The sequence below is a fragment of the Protopterus annectens genome, chromosome 5.part0 (assembly GCF_019279795.1).
Source record: "Protopterus annectens isolate FY-2018-M chromosome 5.part0, PAN1.0, whole genome shotgun sequence".
In the NCBI taxonomy this organism is placed as follows: Eukaryota; Metazoa; Chordata; order Ceratodontiformes; family Protopteridae; genus Protopterus; species Protopterus annectens.
In genome coordinates, this window is record NC_056735.1 from 31,845,855 (window position 1) to 31,865,696 (window position 19,842).

The following is a 19,842-nucleotide window of genomic DNA, read 5'->3' on the forward strand; positions in this document are numbered from 1 at the left end:
TGAGTTTCAGACTTCATGTCCTTCAGCAAAGGTATGCTAACAGAAAAAAAACTTTTTTCTAGCAACTTTCTAAGTTTATATATTTAAAATTTGGCCCTATTTTTAGGCTTTCGTCCTCCATTATTTTTGGCTTTGTCCAGATATCTAAGAGAGTGCTGTATTCCAGACATGTTTTTGCTTACATAACAGCATAATTTATTTTGCCTGTTAATGTAAAGCATTATGTCTTGTGGTCTTCTTACCTGTATTTTAAAGAGTCTAAATCTTTATTTTAGGTGTTAGGCTTTATTTATTTTCCACTTTTTTTCTGGGCTTTACCCCACAGTTTAAGCAGGGTTTTAAGTGCATCAGTCAACCACTGGGTTGCTCCCAGTCTATATTAACCTTGTGATGAGGGGGAATCATTTATTTTTCAGGTTTTATGAAGCTTCTGTAAAAATTAAGTGGCTACATTTTCATCCATTGCCTGGTAAGTAGTTAATCAGGAGCATTGTGTATTTATTGGCATATACTATACCAAGCATTTCAAACTGCAACCACCATTTATTGTTTGTGTTTATCCTTTGCTAATATTAATACAAATAGCTGTGGATGTTTGAATGCAACAGAAACATTTACTAAACAGTGTTGTGCTTTCCTCCAACAATTACATCGACTTAATAATGCATGTGATATCTATGATGTACACTTATAAATTAGCTACTGTCCAGGTTGTGTCTGTGAATGAAAATTAATAACTAACTTGTTGTTGTGCCTTTGCAGGATTACTGTGATTTGTCTCATAAAACTTAGAAGGCTAATGTTTGCAGAAAAGATTGTAGTTATTACGTGGGCATCATCAGAAGTGCAAAACAAAGTGGGTATAATCACTGGGTGGGGATGAAAGCAACTGACCCTCTTGTCATTTGCCCAATTTAAATAGTTAGTGATCATTTCTCAGTAGTACTGTGTGTTTCTGTGAAGTAACATGGAATACTTTGTTGCTGATACCTGCAATGTACATAGTAAAGCCAGTGTAATAGGTAGGTGCAGCAGTTATTGATTGATATAAGTGACTTATCCTGTTAAAATGTGATCATTATTAAACAGTATTAACAGAGGTGGTATGATAGGTGTAGCATCAAACAAGATATTAGCAAAAATCTGTATAAAATCAGTATTGCTATGGTTTATGCTGGTGTTTATATGTGCATGTGTGCGGGGGGGGGGGATTGTAGTCTAATAGCCATCATTTCTTTCACTTTCTGTCACCAGTATCAGCTTTGCCCACGATAAGTTGCTATATTTTCTGTGCTGGGAGAAGCAGGGTATGTTTAAAAATAACTGTCTCTTACCACAGTGACTAAGGTTCCCATCTCACAATGCGTAGTTTTATCTGAGTTCTTGGCTGTAGCTTCCTCTGTGTGGAGTCAGAATGCCTCATTTGCACCTATGTAGGTTTATCCATGTGCTCTGGGTTTCTCCAACACCACAAAGACAAGAAGTAGAAGAATTGGTTTACTTAAACATTGTGTGTGTGTGTGTGTGTGTGTGTGTGTGTGTGTGAAATCACTACAGATTGAGATTGTATGTGGCCTGACTTTCAAGGTCAGTGTCCATGTGTTCAAAAGTAATAATAACCTCATTTGTATCTTTGGACATGCACAGTATTGCCCTCCATGTGCATAGCTGTTCTCGGTATCATTTTTCCACTTCTTGTTTTCATTCAGCATTTTTTCCACTGGCTTTCTTTCAATAAAAAGTTGAGAGAAAAATTTTATTTAATTACTTTTTTGAGTGTGATATATGAGATGTGCACAGAGAAATTAATTGTAGTTAATGGGGCTCTCTATGGTGGAAGGTTAATAATTGCTGGTTGCTCATTCTTCTGGTTTTGCAAGAATACTGTGATTTCTGTGACACAGTCTGTAATACTTTAATAATTTTATATATATATATATATATATATATTCATTGAGACATTAATACTGTCAAGGTATCATACATAGCATTACAGACCAGCGGTATACAACATGGAAGTTAGTGTAAAACATACACTTAGTATAGTTATACAAAATTAACAGGTTGGGTTCCTAGAGTCGGCTAAAACCTATATTTTCTAGTCAGGCCTTCTGCATGAGTAAGACCATGACTCAGATAGGTATGATTTGAGTAGTTTTAAAATTTGTAGTGCTAGTAGTTGTCCTAATGTTTATTGGTAAGGCATTCCAGGCTTTGGCTATGCAGTTTGAGTAAAGGGAAACTCCAGCTACATGTATATATACATATGTATTATATACATATATATATATATATATATATATATATATATATATAAATGTGTGTGTGTGTACACAGACAACCCTCTCCTCCCAACAAATTCCAACACATGTGAGAGATGCAACCATACAGCTAAACTGGAGGCTAAGCTCTCTCAACTCAGTACTGGCGTAACAAGTCAGGAGGAGAAGGAAACCACACTCACTACAATTCCAGTCTCACATAGACCTACCACGACAGCAAACCAAACACATAAACGCACAAAAACATACTCAGAGGCTCTAAATAAAAATCTGCCTAAGCAGCAGAGACCTCCAAAGCAGACACCCAAGCAACCGCTACCCCAAAACAAAACACGTGCAACACATAGCTCACAAAGCCAGTGTGCCGAACAGTCACAGCCCTTAAGACTAAACAACACACCTGATACACTTGTAATAGGTGACTCTATCGTCAGGCACACTGACATCCCGCTCACCAGGCTGAACAAGGAGAAGGTCACAGTGAGCTGCCTGTCGGGCGCTAGGATCCGCCACATAACACAAGCACTCAGGTCACTCCAAGGCAAGTACAAATATGACTCAGTCATTGTCCATGCTGGTGTGAATGACTTGAGACGTACCTCCCTGGACTACATGAAAAGAGACATAGAGGAGCTCTCTGAGCATGTAGCCCAAACCGGTATGACCCTGACCTTGAGTAGCATCTTACCCTCACCAAGAATGATGCCACAATATGAAGACAAGATGATCAGTTTCAACAATTGGCTTAAGTATTGGTGTCATTCAAAGGGGATCCAATGCCTGTCAGCCTGGGATGACATGCTCGACAAGCCACGATGCTTCACTAGGGACGGCTTGCACCTGTCACCCCTGGGCTTTCGGATATTGGCAAAGGCTCTTGCTACCCCCATAGTGCCTTTTTTAGTCAAGGCTCAAAAGATAAACCCACCTCCATAGGTATCACAAGGGATAAGAAACTAAGAGTAATGCTACTCAACGCCAGAAGTCTAAACCTCAAGATGCACACACTCGAAACTCTCCTTAGCATGGAGAACATCGATATCTGAGCAGTAACAGAAACCTGGTTTAAGACTCCCGAGAGCACCCCAGTACTACCCCAGCACTATCAGGTTATACCTCATACCATGCTTTTCAGCCCCAAAACTTGGACCGAACCACAAAAGGAAGGGGAGTATCAATACTCATCAAAGATACACACACCTCCAGGTTGGTGGCCCAGCACGAAGCATCAGAGACTATCCATGTGCAACTAACAGTGGGTAAAACTGCCTTCCAGTTTATAGCCTGCTACAGACCACCCTCCCAAACCCAAGAACCCCACTCGGCCTTCCTGAGAACACTGGAAAATATGAAGGTCTCTCCAAACACCATTATATTGGGCAACTTCAACTACCCAAACATAGACTGGGAGCATTACTCTAGCTCCAACACCCTAGCCCAAAGGTTCCTAGAATTTATAAACTCAAATGCTATGGAACAACTTGTTACCACTCCCACAAGAGGGGAAAACATACTGGACCTGGTCATCACCAACATGGGGACTCTATGCTCCAGACCAGAAGTGTATCCCTCACTGGTAAGATCAGACCATAAACTAATCTCACTGGATATTCACTTCCCGACCCCACCCGCTGCCCAGAAAACCACAGTTAAAAACTTCTCTAAAGCAAATTTCACACTCCTCAAAACTGAGGTGGAATCCTTCAAAGCCCCCGTGCATGTGGAAAATATGGCCCAGACCGCAGAATCCTTTATAAACGCATTCTGTGAACATCTTCAGGAATGCATGGATCATGCAATCCCAAATAAAACCAAGATCCAATCCTCCAAAGGCAGACGTCCTGTCTGGTGGACCCCAGCCATAAACAAACTATACAATAGAAGGAGGAAGCTACTACATGATAGAGCAAAATCCCAAAAAGGGAAAGCATCTCTGATCAGTATTAGCAAAAAACTACGGGCACTCATAAAATCATCTAAGGCCAGCTTCGAGAGAAAAATTGCACAGGACACTAAGGATAATCACAAGGCTTTCTTTAATTATGTTAGGAACCTGGGTGGGAATTCCCAGATATGCTCAGAATTAGTCCAAAATGACAAAAAATACACCGAACCCACAGACATTGCCAACATCCTAGCTGACAGGTTCAGCGCAAACTTCTCCCCCCCCTCCCCACCAAAAGGGCAAATATCTATCCCAGCAGAGTGCTGCCCCCCTGACATCCTACCTTAACTCCAAGAAGAGCTAAACCCAAACCTAAAAGTACTGTTCAATCTCAGCCTTACTACAGGATATGTACCCAAAGAGTGGCATACAGCAACAGTGGTCCCTCTCCACAAAGGTGGTGCCTCAACAAATCCTGGAAACTATCGCCCCATAAGCCTGACTAGCTTGGTCTGCAAAGCTATGGAAAGGATCATCATGGACCTCATAAATAAAGATATTGGGGACCTACAGACACTGGATCCTACCCAGTTCGGCTTTGTTAAGGGCAGATCCTGCCTCTTAAACCTGGTCGATTTCTTTGAAACAGTCACCAAGGCCATTGACGAGGGGAAGGTGGTCCACACAGCCTACCTGGACCTTGCAAAAGCCTTCGATACAGTACCCAATTCGGGCATTATAGATAAGCTCACCAGCTTAAATATAAACCCCTATGTCACTAGATGGGTTGCAAACTGGCTCAAGGACAGATCCCACATGGTTAGAATTGCTGGAGCCATGTCAGACTCCAAACCAGTTACAAGTGGCATCCCACAAGGCTCAGTCCTGGGACCTCTCTTGTTCGGTATATATTTCTCAGAGGTACAGGACAACATGGAAGGACTGTGGCTGACCATGTTTGCAGATGACTGCAAACTGGGCGTCATAATAGACTCTCCAGCTGACACAAGCATCCTCCAAAAGGGCCTCATAGAAACAGACAACTGGTGCCAGAGCCATGGCCTCAAGCTAAACACCAAAAAGTGTATAGTCACCCCCTTTGGCAAAAACAAAGTGCCCACAAATTACCACATAGGTGGTAATCCATTAAGTACAGAAGAAGTAATTAGGGACCTGGGGACCCAAGTTGATAGCAATCTCTCATTTGACAACCACGTGGCCAAAGTGGTTAGAAAAGCATTTTATATAGCCCACCTAATGATGAAGGGATTCACATCTAGATCAGGGGAGGTCATCGTGCCTCTTTACTCATCCCTCATCAGGCCCATAATTGAGTACAATGCCCCTTTTGGGATGTACCTTACCAGACACCTGCAGCAACTGGAAAGACCCCAAAAGTACCTCACCAAGAGAATCAAAGGGCTCAAACAGATGCCATATGCTGCCCGGTTAAAGAAACTCCAGCTCTACTCAGTGGTATACCGCCTGCTCAGAGGTAATCTGTGCCTGACATATAAAGCCATGTCCAACCCGGAATTAATGGACATGCTGCACCTCAGAAAATCCAAATCCCATCGAGCTACGCTCTCGAGAGACTTGAACCTCAGCACTGAAATAAATAGGACATGCTGGAGGGACAGGTTCATAATCCAGAGGCTCCCTTCACTCCGGAATAAAATCCCAGTCCAGGTTAGGCAGAGTCCCTCATTGACGCTCTTCAAGAGGAATCTTGATGAGTGGATGGGAGATCATAGGTTTACCCCAGGTATCACTTCTGTGTCACTGTTAGACAGAGGCACAGTATACTAACCTTGAAAAAGGGCATAGCAAAATTAATTTAAAATGGGTGGCAAAAGCCAAACACACTCTGGCTAGGCTTATAAATGCCCTAGGGCAGATAGCCTAGTATGAACCTTTATAATCCCGAAATCCTGAAATATCAAATTTCAGAATTTCGAGATCATAAAGCCGAAACCTTGCAATACCAAAACCCCAGAAGTGCAAATTTTAAAATCATGAACACTACACTAACCATACACCACACACATACACATACACACCTTCCCCCAACACACAAACACTCAAACCTACACTACATATAAGCAGGGGGGCAGTCTCCCCCATATCCCCCATGTGGGAGGCTGCGCCCCCCTACACCCCCCTACTTAAATTTACTAATTCCAAGGTCACACTACACAGACACACACGAAAACACCATCACACACCTACATTCCCATCACAGTCACAACCCACACTGACACACACTAAAGCCCCTAACCAACACACTTACACATAGATACTTACCTGAACTTCCACCTATCCATTCACAAACCGCAACACCAGAAGCGCTACTTCAACATCTCCGAACATCGGGATTTTGAAATTCGCACTTCTGGTGTTTCAGTATTTAGAGCTTTTGACTATATAATTTCAGGATTCTGAAATTCAATACTTCAGAATTTTGGGATTATATAGTAGTCCTATATATATATATATATATATGGGTATACTTCATATGATCGAAATTTCATTTGACTGACATTCATTTGACTGAGACCACATAACCGAAGACTCACTTGACTGAAATTCATAACACTGACACCATATAATGCTAAATTTCAACATAGTAGTGGCAGTGTGCATAAGGTAAGTAAAATATATTAACTCCCGGATCGCACTACAGTGGGGAAAAGGACATATAGCTTTTACATACTTTATATAAAATATATGTATGTATATATATATATATATATATATATATATATATATATATATATATATATATATATATATATATATAATGTGTGTGTGTGTATAAATATATATATATATATATATATGTGTGTGTGTGTGCGTGTATAAATATATATATATATATATATATATATATATATATATAGATATATATATATATATATCTATATCTATATATATATGTGTGTGTGCGTGTGCAGTAAAGGAACACCTTGAAGAACACTATTAATTAAAAACAGCAGCCTACATTTCTAAATCCCTCTGTCATCTTTCATCCCTATCTTTTGATAATAAAATGAAAAAAAAAACAAACAAACAAAAATAGAACACTCAGCATCATTGATGCCAACACTTTTAAAAGCTCATAGGTTTCAGCAGCATACAGCTACATTTAACCCCCATCCCCTGTGGAGTGGCATCAGCCCTATCATGTGCCAAACTTCAGGACAAAGCCTGTAGCTAACCGTAGGTTAAATGCTATTAGGAGTGGCTTTTCCGGGGCATGCTCAGTACTCAGATAAACTGTTTGGAACAATAATAGAAGTATTTTTGGTTTTAGAAAGTACCTTCAGCACATGTTCCTTTGTGAAAACAAGAGGTTTAAAGGATTCAGATATATCTGGACTTTGTAAAGAAGTCTCTGTGGAAATTTAGCTCTGAATTGATTTGGTAGTATATGAACAATTTCTGTTTTGGCTGAAAAAGCTGTATTATTTTAATAAGGCCAGTGCTATGTTGGGTGTTATTTTAGTTTTGTAATGTAGATGAGGAAGGATTAATAATTGTTCTTAGATTAGATGCTAACCTACTTATATGGTCTGCTTTAGTAGGCCTATTACTATTTTTCAGGTTTGTAATAACATTTCTAATAACTTTCTTGATGCTGTTGTCTTATTTAAGATGTTTTTTTTATTGTAAAGTGTATTTAAGTTAAAGAAACATCCAGGAAGTGTTTTGTTTCTGAATTTCTCATTATTCAAATGTAATACATTTCACTTTTTAAGTTTGATCTACCCAGTCATTAAACAGTTCTCTTTTCAGGCAAAGTATTGGAAAATAACAATACTTCATTGAGTGTAGATACTGCTGTAAACCGGAGTTGTCCACACAGAAAAAAGAATGAACAAAAACAGTTATTGCGTCACTGGCTTGTAGGGACCAATTAACACATCTTCTACAGTGCTGACTGTGCCCCCCTATCAGCTTGCACCTGAGACAGCCCCCATTCCCACCCCACATATCTCTGGCTCTGGCTCCTGGAGTGAAATTTGTACAAACTTATTTGCAAGTGTATTAGCATTATCTTTAGGGTCTAAGTAAGCAACACATGTATGTTTTCATTCAGGGTATTGCTAAGTGGTGTTACTTAATCATATGATGGAGTTAAGGATATATGGTTATCTTTGGCACTGGATGCTAAATTTAATTTTGCCTTCCACTATGATCTTATTTATGATAATTTTCAGATTTTTACTGAGCTTTGTGGCAGTGTTTAATGTTAGTATAGTTTAATTTGCTATATGCCTTCATTAGATTTTTCTTTTACTATATAGGTTACTAATGTTGGATTCCATGAGGATGTCTTACTTTAGTGTTCCCCAACACAATTGGTGCTGATTGCAGTAGCTTGATTTTTGCAATTTCTTTGACTGGAGTGCAATTCCATGCTAGAAGTGACAGCTGATGCTTCATGGAGGCTATCAGTTTTGCATCTTAACTTTGAGAGCTTACCATGGAGTTGCAATGTGTTTGTTTTTAAATTCTGTGAATTCAGAGGTGCTCACTGTGATGAGATGGGTTGCATTAATATTGTTGCTCTGGCCATGGATACCGTTAGAGTACTCTGTATGTACTGGCCCAACTTGCCTCAGTACTGAGGATGAATGTCACTTTGTGGCCCAGTTTCCATATTGCAACACAGAGGCTTGCATATTGTTATTTGTGTGACTGGATCTGTGGGACTAGTTATCATGATGTATCAGTAATGAGGCTGGAACTTGGGGACTAGTTGCTATGATGTGTCAGATACATGGAGCTGAATGCCAGCACTGATATAAATAAACAGCTGTTGGAATGGCTTGTCACTGTACTGCCTTGTAAGTCAAATCATTTGCCTGTTCTATGGAGACCTGTTGCATTTCAATACTACACTGCAAAGTGGTCGAAGAGATAATGTACTGCAGTACTGACAGATTGTCTATACATGTTTAGGAAGGATTGTAACAGTGTAATTCAGTGTTGTGGCATGACCTATACCTGTTATGGGGGGTTGTAGTATGGCTTAAGTTTGTAATTTTTATACATTTCTGGCTACAACCCTACTTTATAGACGTCTTACATGTAATGAACACAAAGTGGATTCTTTACACTGTTGACATCTTTGTTAATAAGTTCCGTAATGATGCACTTTATTACTTTATTACGTTATAGGTGAGGCTGGTGAGGTTTATAGTTCTGTCATTTGCATGATCATGTGTGTCATGCCTTGTAGAATGGGATGACTACAACAGTTCTCAATACCGTTGACATAAATCCAGTGGTCCAGTGCTGAGGTTGACATTGAATGGGGTCACTAGCTAGTCTATAAGGCCGTGCCTGGTGTCTAGATTAACTCATTTTAGCACATTTGCCTGGTGCCACATATGCAGTGCTTGTACCATTGTAGTGATGTCTCAGGACATACCCAAAAGTGATCAATGGGGGGTCATGGGCATGCTAATATGTCAGTGAAAGCTTGATGGCGGTAAGGATGTACATTTTGAGCTAAACTGTTCCGCTAGTACATTGGCAATATCTTCTGTGGGTGAGTGTCTGCTGTTATGTTGTGATTCTGTACGTTGCTGTGTATTGCTTTTAAAGTTTCTGACATGGATTAGAACAGGCTTTATGGATTTCCTTATCATAGTTGCCAATTTTCTTTTCATGCTTATGTTTGGAAGGAATCATTTTGTTACTCAGTTTTTTGTTAATCTGTTTACTTCATACGTAGCATTTAAAGTTTTCTTTGTTCATAGGTAATTACTAGGCTAACAACAGTAAAAAGCCCTTTTAAGCCCAGCCTTGCTTCCCAGATGTATTTGGCAGGTTTTGATATCTCTTGGTTCATTGGGAAGATGGGCAGATAGCTTGGGTACAGCTGATCAAGGATTTACAAGCTTCCTCTTTTCAATAGGGGCAGTTAAGTGCCACACCAGGGTAAATTTTTGATTCCCCACCCACTGATCCAAGTTGCTTTTGAATAAGTGCAGGCAAGTACTCTGCTTCTAGTGTATGGGAATCCTGCGCCAGAGAAAGGGTGGTCTCCAAGACACATGCCCAATCCCTCCAACATGTCTTATTTAAGTTGCAGAAGAGGTTTAGTCCCCTCGGTCATGTGTTTCGAATGCCATTTGTTTAGAGGATGTGCAACAGGTCCATAAGAGCTGAATCAGGTGTTGCATCGAAGGCCACATTTTGATCACCTCTCGGCAGTCAGTAGGAGAGACAGTACAAGGGTAAGGCTTTGAGACAGTCGTGTAGGGCATGTTGTCTACACCATGTATTATTTTTGAGGAATTTCTGTAGACACTGCATTTGTTGCCTGGTCAAGTACATACTGAAGGGGATATTGATTTGTCTAATGTGGGCCAAGTACAATGGAACAATGACATCTTTGGACCTAGATGACATACCTTTAATTATAAGCTGTGAAACATAGAATATGTTTCTTACTACAGTAGATACCTGATAGTCAAAGGACAAATCACTATCTATGTACATTCCCAAATCTATGACCACAGGGTCAATTCTTAGGGATGTATTAACAACATACTCCTTTGTGGGGGGTAGTTGTCTTTCTGAAAGATACTATTGTGAACTTTTTGGCATTGAGTTTTGGACTGTGACTCTGGCACCAGTTATTAGTCCATGTCAGGCCTTCTTGGAGAATGTTTGTTTTGGGGGGATTCTGTGGCTGACTATAGTTTGCAATCATCTGCAGACTTGGTCAGCCAGAGGTCTGTGATGCTGGGCTTGGCTTCAGAGAAACAGATGCCAGCAAAGGAGCAGCCCCAGCACCAAGCCCTGGGGGACACAAACAGTGATTCATCAGTTTGTGGAGGTAGACACATCTATCTTATGTCCTATGTGTGAGCAAGCTGACTATCCAATAGGTATAGTAGGGATTTATACCTAATTTCATAAGCTTGTCTACAATGCCTGAGTGTAACATTGTGTTGAATGCTTTGGCCAGGTTAAGGTAGGCAACATGCACCATTTTGTCCTAGTGCTTTGCTTTGGTGACCCTCTCAAAGAAATTTACCAGGATGAGTAGGCATGACCTGCCTAGATGAAACCAAACTGGCTGGGATCCAATGTCTGAAGGTTTCCTATGTCATTTTTTAACATGACCCTACATATGAGGCTAGTCAGGCGTACAAATTAGTAGTTTCCTGAGTCCATGAATGGCCTGCCATTGTGCAGAGGGATAACAGTTGCAGTCCTCCATTCTCTTGGCACAAAGTCTGAATGGAGGCTGTGACTGAATAGTACTTCTAGTGGCCCCAATAGGCCATATTTCATGCTGTTAAGGAGGCATCCTGGAATACTGTCAAGTCTTACTGATGCAGTATTTTTGGCCTTGTAAAGTGCATTGAGGACCTGTCCCCTTGTGATCGCTGGGGGAGCTATGGCTGAGGGCATTTTTTGAGAGGTGTCTGGGAAGAAAGAGAGGTAAAACTGTAGCTGAATTTATTTGCCAGTAGATTTGCTGTATCCCCTGACTTAGTATAGGTGTTTACATCTACAATTAGTTCTGCACGTTGTTGTGCATTGCCTTTGAGGTTTCAAACAGACCTGAAGAATGCCCTTGGGTTGTCCATAGCCTAGAAGGCTACTTTTACTTCAGATCTGACTTTGGTAAATTTAGTTATCCCGCTGAGTGTTTATTTAGTTTGAGGAGGGAGTTCCTACCTTGCTGGACATTGCATCCTGTCTTTGGCCATAATTTTCATCCTTTTGTTATACAACCTATTGATGTCAGGATTCCACTAGGATGACCTGTACTTTGAGTTTGTCCTGTGCTTATCTTGAGGAGGTGCCACTGTCTCTGTGTGTAGCTGTATACGTGATTTAAAAGATTTTTGTGAATGACTCTGCATAGACAGTGGTGTTCCCTAGGTTTGGAGAGGCTTTAAATTTGCCAGTGCCACTTCCAAGGGAGTTTGCCTTGGAATAATTAATAAAAATTCCAGGGTTATCTGCTGTCTCAGGTTTCATTTTTATTTCAAAGGAGATTACTTTATGGTCTGACCTGACCAGTGAGAATGTTACAGTTGCGGGGATGCAATGATCATCCCTTATGTTGGTGAGGATTGAATCAAGGATATTGCTGCTCCTAGTGGGTGTACAGACTAGCTGGTCCAGGGCATTTCAGTTGACAAAGTCCAGGAATATTTGTGCCTGCAAATTTGAGGTTGTATATGATTCCCAGTTTATGATGGGGTAGTTGAAGTCACCCATAAGTATGATTTTGAGTCGAATGATATGGGACTCGAGTCCATTTAAGTAAGTGGTTTTGATTTTTTGGGTCATGGAGGAGAGCCCATAGCTCACAAAGATATGGTACTTATGGCAAGTTGTACTGTCTGAATGCATTTTTTGGTAATGGGTAGTCCCCCCTACGTTTTCCCATCTTGCATGCTGATCAGAAGACATGGACTGAGTCCTGTTCCTTGCCACAGTGTAAGTGGAATTCAATGAGTTCTGCTTATGTTTCTCTAGGAAAGTGTCCAGGGATGATGTGGTCCTTGACCACGCTGTAAATGCTGCTGCGGTTCCCTTTAGCCTTGTATGCATGATATGAACAAAATACCACTATCGAGGGGGAAGCTGTCTTTACATTCAAACTAAGTCTCACTAAATACACAAACATATATGAACACATTTCTGGACAGTATCAAGTTCACAGTGTGCCGTGGCTTCTAGTGTGATACGTGGCACCCTCATATCATCCAATTTTAAGGCTGAAAGTGGTTGCGTTGATATCTTCTACATTGCGATGTCCCATCAGAAATACACTTCACTCTCTCAATGTCCCTGTGACTCTCAACACCTGCTCTGTCTACATACGCTGCACTGCCAGCCTGCATGTGTTGCAGATGAAAATCATATAGGCAGCACTTTTTTAGTCTTGTCTTTGGATACAGGTTATGCAGCATATGGTCACTGTTAGACCCAGTGTGCACAATTAGGTGCTGGTTTGTTAAGTTTGATGTAATCTGGCCATTTGGCAATTTGTTGTAATCTGACCATGAGTAGGCCCTGAGTCTTTGTGAGCAGACATATTTTGCTTGTAGGGCAAATCTATGTGACATCTTTGTGTTAAGCAAATACTAGACCCCCACACACAATTCCTCCACCAGGTTAATCAATCAGGCCGAGTGTTTTTAAATGACATGTCCACATGGCTTGCTTCTAACAAGGTTTATTTAGATAACCAAATTTGTCAAGGCCTTTGTCATTCTTAGCTCTTTAGTGGCCTGATAAAATGGTTCCCCCTACAGTTATGATGAAATCACTTTGTGTATGACTATTATATATACATATGTATATATAGATATATTAATATATTGTTCTCTCCCCCTCCTAAAACAACACAGCCAAGTCTCCATTTCCTGAAACCAAAATCATGGCTTTTGCACTTCCATTGATAGGAAGAAATCTTACCTTTCTTGAAAGTATAGTTTGTCCCTTCCTCCAGACTGATGCCTTTAACTCAGTAAACATACTGAGGCATGTAGGTATGTTTCTCTGTTTGGCTGTCCAGCAGAGGCCCTTGAGACATGTATCTTATGCAAAAAAATGCACTCTTGCACCTTTTCAGCAAGCTTATTTTTCAAACATAAACATTTTGTCCTAGAATACCTTATTTCTTTATTTCGGCTCAGAATATTTATCAGAGCCATAATCATAACACCTGTGAAAGCTGAGAGATGAACACAACTTTGCAAAACTTATAATTTGTAGCTATCCAATTTCCCATGGAGCATTGGTGGTACTTTTAACAGCATGAAAAGAATCTAAACAAATGCACCATGAGTGGTATACAGTCATGCTTGCATCCCAGATGTGCTTGTAGAGGAGATATGTCAGTGCTGGGAGCACATCAATCCACTACATTTTGTTACTGACATCAGGGTATATCAGCCTGCCACAGCCACAACAGTGACCCTGCATGGTGCTCATAGTCCAGCATCAACAACCAAGCCTTGGCCAGGTCTCAAGTCCTATTTACTGTCCCTAGACAGGGACAACAGAAAGTCCTCCATTGTAGTGCCAGTTATCTGCAATGGTGGGCCTTCACCCATGACTGTGTTGGGAGATGCCCCTTGTCACCAGCCTACACTTACCTCTGTCCAAACAAACACAGCCATTGCATACATAAGTTTGTTATTTACTAACAATTTTTGCATGACATGAGTAATAGCGTGTAAAACATGCATGTGCCTTTAGGAGGCATTTTCCACTGTCTGAATAAGGCCATTTAGGCAGAAGTTGGAGACCAGTGTACAATACCAGAATCTACTTCTGTCCTGTTTACAAAGGGTAATTACCTTAAGTTGAAGTAACTACATATTTAGTAAATCAGCATCTGTACAGTGAAGAGAGTCAGTAGAGTAATATATCCCAACTGACATTAAGAATGTCACTAGAAGAACATGCTTGTTAGTGATAAGTACAGCAGGTGTTTTGATTACGGACAGAGGAAGGTACTGCGTATTGTGTTCACTTTAAGGTGTACTTCCTGGTGTACTTCCTGCTGCAGAACTGAAGGAGAGTGCTGTACCACCTTTTCTTTGAAGTAACGCTCCTGCTGTACTGTAAGGTCATCACTGAGACGCACTCCTGCAATAAGCTGTTGGAAATTGCTCTCAGGTGTGTCTGCTTCTTTACAACTGTTCCCCCATGTGTGTCCTGCCTTTGCCCCGATTCCCTTATACCATTTTTTTATTATATCATAAATGATAGCGGATTACAGCTAGACAGTAATACCAGATATTATGTACTTGTCATTCTCAAGAAAATGCAAGACATATGGTTCTGTCATTTAGAAACTGATTTAGAACTATTGAAAAAAACAATAATCCCTGGTTTTGGGTGTCTAGATCTTCTTTTTCTTTTTTTATTGTTGTAATTCAAGTTGTGAAGCATACTGAGGGATTCTCGGTTTGTGCCACAAAACTGAAGTTAAATTATGAAGCTTACATCTCAGTGATCTGTTCTGTAAAGTTGTTATGACATTAGAATCATAGCCACGGATTTACACTTAAGGAATGGATGAATACTTATTTATTTATTTATTTATTTTACATTTGTTAACCGGGTTAGTCCAGCTGAGCGTTTAGCCCATTTTCAGTGGAGACCCCAGGAGAAAAGCTTCGCAGTCAATAATTAACATTTTACATACAATTAATAAGATGTTTCCATTTGAAAATTTTTAACATAACTATTACAGTAAATCATAACAATTAAACAATTTAGTACAGTGTCCGAAATTGTACAGTAAAAACATTTCTAATAAATCATCCAATTGTACAATTGTATAGTAAAAGACATTTATAAGAAGTCATACAGAAAGCAGTTTTGTATAATGACAGGTCATACTGCAAAAAAAAAAAAAAAAAACTGTTTCAGTGTGATGAAAGGAAGTATAGTATTCATAATTCCTAACTGGTTATATACAGTGTAGTTACAGGAGGAGTAGGCAGGGGATGAAGTGGTTAAGTATAGAGATGGAGGGGTAGATGATTGTTTGGCTAGGCAGTAGAGGGAGGAAGGAAACAGAGGCTATGGTAGGGTAGTTTCAGGGAGAATGACTACAGTGGCAGGACCATTTGTTTGTTAGGTATCTCCAAGTGACTACTTTGAAATGCTTGGTTTGGTTGAGTGACCTAATTTCTAGGTGTAGTTGGTTCCACGTTGTAGCAGAGTTATAGTTATAGAGTAGGCACCCTATTTTGGTTTTAGGTTTATAGATCTGTAGGAAGTCCTGGTTTGAGGTACGCAGTGTCCTAGTTGGGGAATATTTAGATATAATAGATAGAAGGCTAGGGCAGAAAGATGGTAGATCAAGGATGGATTGGATATGAGGGAATTCAAGCCAGTCCAGTTGTTTAAGAGGTAGGCAATGGTGTGATTTGTAGGTTTGGTTTGCCGCAAATCTAGCAACCTTGTTATATGTATTTTCGAGTTTAGGTAAGAGTGTGGTGTTAAGATTTGTGTATAATTGACAACTATAGAGAAGTGTGGGAAGAAGAAATGCATGGGAGAGAGTTATTCTGGCTGTATTGGTTAGATGTCATTTGTTGTGGTATAGGAGACCAAGTTTCTGATGAGTCTTTTTGATAGAATTAGTGACTTGGAGATCAAATTTAAGCTGAACGTCAGTTATGATTCCTAGCAGTTTAGTGCTGGGTTCAGCAGTAATGATAGTGTTATTGCTTGATAGGATGGAAAATGTAGTTTTGAGATTGGTGAGGTTTTTTGGGAGGAAGAGTAGAAGTTTAGTTTTCTTGGGGTTGAAAATTAATTTATTATCACTAAGCCATGTCTCTGTAGAGCTGAATGTTGCTTGGGTAGTAGACTGGAGGTCAGATGGATTGTCAGCAATGGTGATGACTGTAGAATCATCTGCATATTGTACAAGTGTAGAATTGGGACAGAAAGTGTAAAGTAGGTTGGTGAAACTATTGAGTAGGAGTGGCCCAAGTATGGATCCTTGAGGGACACCCATTGGGACGATTTGGGGGGGGGGTGATAGGGTAGAGTGCCATTTGACAGCTTGCTGGCGGTTAGAGAGATAGCTAGAAAACCAGGATATGGTGGGAGGAGAGAAAGTTAAATGAGAGAGTTCTTCTAAGATTAGGGGATGGGAGACAGTGTCAAAGGCTATGGAGAGGTCAAGGAACAGACATGAAAGTAGTTTGTTGTTGTCACAGGCCAGTGATACAGTATTGGTAAAGGATATTAGTGCAGTTGTACTGCGTTTAAGGTGAAATCCATGTTGTGTGTGTGTTAGAAGGTTCTGTTGGAGAAGATACTGCATTATCTGTTGGTGGATACATTTCTCAAGTGTCTTGGAGAGGGGTGACAGAATAGCAATTGGTCTGAAGTTAGATATATCTGAAGAATTACCTCCCTTATGTATAGGTAAAGTGTAGAATGTTTTCCAAATTACTGGAACATATGATTCAGAGATAGATTGGTTGATCAGGATGGATACAGGATAGGCTAGGGGTTCAGCTGCAATCTGTAGGAAGTAAGAAGGTAGATTATCAGCTGAGTGGGAGCAGGGTTTGAGTTTAGAGAGTAGGGATTTAATATAGTTAGTTGAGACTGATGTGAGGGTGAAAGAGTTTGAAGGATGAGGTGGAGAGGCTGAGAAAGGGGAGTTATTAGTACATTTTTGAGTGGGAAGATCATTAATAATGGTAGTTATAGAGTTAATAAAATGATTGCTAAAAGCAGTAGCAGTTTCTTCAGGGGTTTTATTCAGACATGGGTTAGGAGGGGAAGGGTTTCCTGGATGCAGTAAATGATTGTGCTCCAGAATTTTTTGGGGTCAGATTTTAGGGTAGTGGGAGGGTTGGCATAGAAGTTGATCTTGTCTTTGTTAATAATTTTCTTTATTTGATTTCTAAGTTCTTTATAGGTCTGTAGTAGAGAAAGGGTCTTGGTTTTAGTCAATAATTTCCGTATGCTGTCACGTTTTTTCATCAGGTCTCTAGTTGATTTGGTTAGCCAAGGAGTGGTATTAGCTTTGATTTTGATAGTTTGGAGGGGAGCAAGGGAGTTGAGGATGTTGAGAAAGGTGGAGTTGAAGGAGTGGACAGCTTCATCTAGGGGAAGTGTTGTGAGATTGGACCAGTCTATTCCAGAGAGTTGGTTAGAGAAAGAGTCTGGACTAATGGAAGAGACTTTGCGGGACGTGATAAACTTGAAAGGTCTGATAAAATGGGTAGTGTGTCTAGTTACTGTGATAGGGCAGTGGTCACTGAGGGAGTTTGGTAGAGTGTGAGGGTTATGGTAATTTTGGGGGTGAGACACCAAAATCCAGTCTACAGTAGACTGTGGTAGGTGTGACTTACTAATATAGGTAGGGGAAGTGATTAGCTGTTCAAATCCATGTAAGTTGGTACATGAGGTAGTATGGGGAGTCTGAATTGTATGCAATCTGTGTTTACATCTCCTAGGATGATGGTTTCATTGTGGGTGGTCTGTAAGAAGTAGGATAGGATGTTCTCGAGTATGCCTAGATTGTCTCCTGGTGGGATATAAATAGCTAAATCAGTTATGGTGGTAACGTTGTTAAGTTTAACATTGATAAGTAGGAGTTCAGCTATAGAGAAAGCGGGTAGAGGGAGGTTTGGACTAGTTGTTGTGAGGTGGTCAGGGTAGAGTATGGCTACCCCTCCACCTATTTTCCTTTGCCTGTCAAGTCTGAGGATGTTATAGTCAGGTGGGGTCATTTCACTATCTTGATTATATGGGTTTAGCCAGGTTTCAGTTAGGGTAACTATGTCAGGAGTATAGTTAGCTAACCAGGATGGAAGTCCTGAACTTTGTTTACTACACTCCTGAGGTTGATAGAGTAGAATGATACTTGCTTTTTTAAGGGGGTGGGGTTAGTAGGTATTTGTACAGGAGGATGATTATGGAAGGTAGGTTGGGAGGGGCCTGGGTTAGGATGGATGTCCCCTGATAGAAGTAGTGGTTTAAAGTAGAGTAATTGTTTAAATAGGGAGACATTTATTTTATGGTTAGAGCTGATTGGGCGAGGGGGGAGATACTTTTATTTTAGGAAGGAGAGTATTATAGTTTGGAATAGAAGGGCTGGTTTGTAGGGGGTATGAGGTTTAGTATTTGGATGTAGAGTACATTTGGTTGAATAGAAGTAGGGTGGGAGTAGATGTGTGTGATAGGAGGTGAGGAGGTAGGTGAGGGAGAGTACAGGTATCAGGAGTAATGCTTGTGGTTTGAAAGGCATGATATAAGTGTAGAGTTTGTGTAGACAGTGGGCAGATGAGTTGAGTGATAAGTAGTAGTGTGTGAGGAGGAACTATGGGAGAGGGATGTGTCTGTGACATGTATAACAGTACAGCAGAATGTACATAATGACTGAGTAACTGTGTACAGCACTCATTCTTTCTTTTACCTGTTGGAAAACCACAACAGGTGTAATACTTCAGACCTGATTGCCGTTATTTGGTGTTGTGTCCTGTCCTATCAAGTTTCCCAAGCTGTGCAGATATGTAGTATATGGCTAAACAGTTCGCTCAAGTATGGGCTACAGAAAGCTGGACTTTCAATACCTTTGTTTTGTGAACAAGTTTGCAGTGTTGCCAGGTTGACTCCTATTGCATTTCCTTAGAATAATGCCAAATAATCAATCTGCTATTGAACATAATTAGGCATCATTCCTAGTAAACACAAGACTATTGTTTTGCTTTCTTTTAGCACATGTCTGATACATTTTGTTGTCTCCCTGCACCCCCCCCCCCCCTTGTGGAGGATATTTGTTAGTAAGTGTATATAACTGTGAGAAATGGTTTAGGTTGTAAACTTGTGTTGAAGTTAACAGCATGCTGCTGGGTGCTCAGATGCAGGGAGGACCCATTGTCATGATTGTATTTGATGGTATTTCTGAGTTGCATAGAAATGCCACCATATAATGTGCAACAGAGATACTGGCACCTCTAATAATAACATTCCGTATGATGAAGAGATTTTTGATGCAACTTGCACAGTCTGTGTAGATGGAGAGAGGTGTACAAGGCAGCCATTATTTGCCATTTGAATGGTAGTATGTGGAACTGATTCTACCCTGTACTGTACAAATTCTCTTATGCTGTTCTGTAAGATTTTGTCATTAAGAAAGATGTT

General features: G+C 40.3%; 1 protein-coding gene across 1 annotated transcript in view; it reads left to right on the top strand.

Annotated features, from left to right (window-relative positions):
- The first annotated feature begins 411 nt into the window (after window positions 1-411).
- VGLL3 (vestigial like family member 3) overlaps window positions 412-19,842 on the top strand; it is a 118,305-nt gene continuing 98,874 nt past the window's right edge. Inside the window, exon 1 of the mRNA XM_044072082.1 lies at window positions 412-469. The gene's annotated coding sequence lies outside the window, so the exon portion shown is untranslated. The remainder of the gene's footprint in view (window positions 470-19,842) is intronic.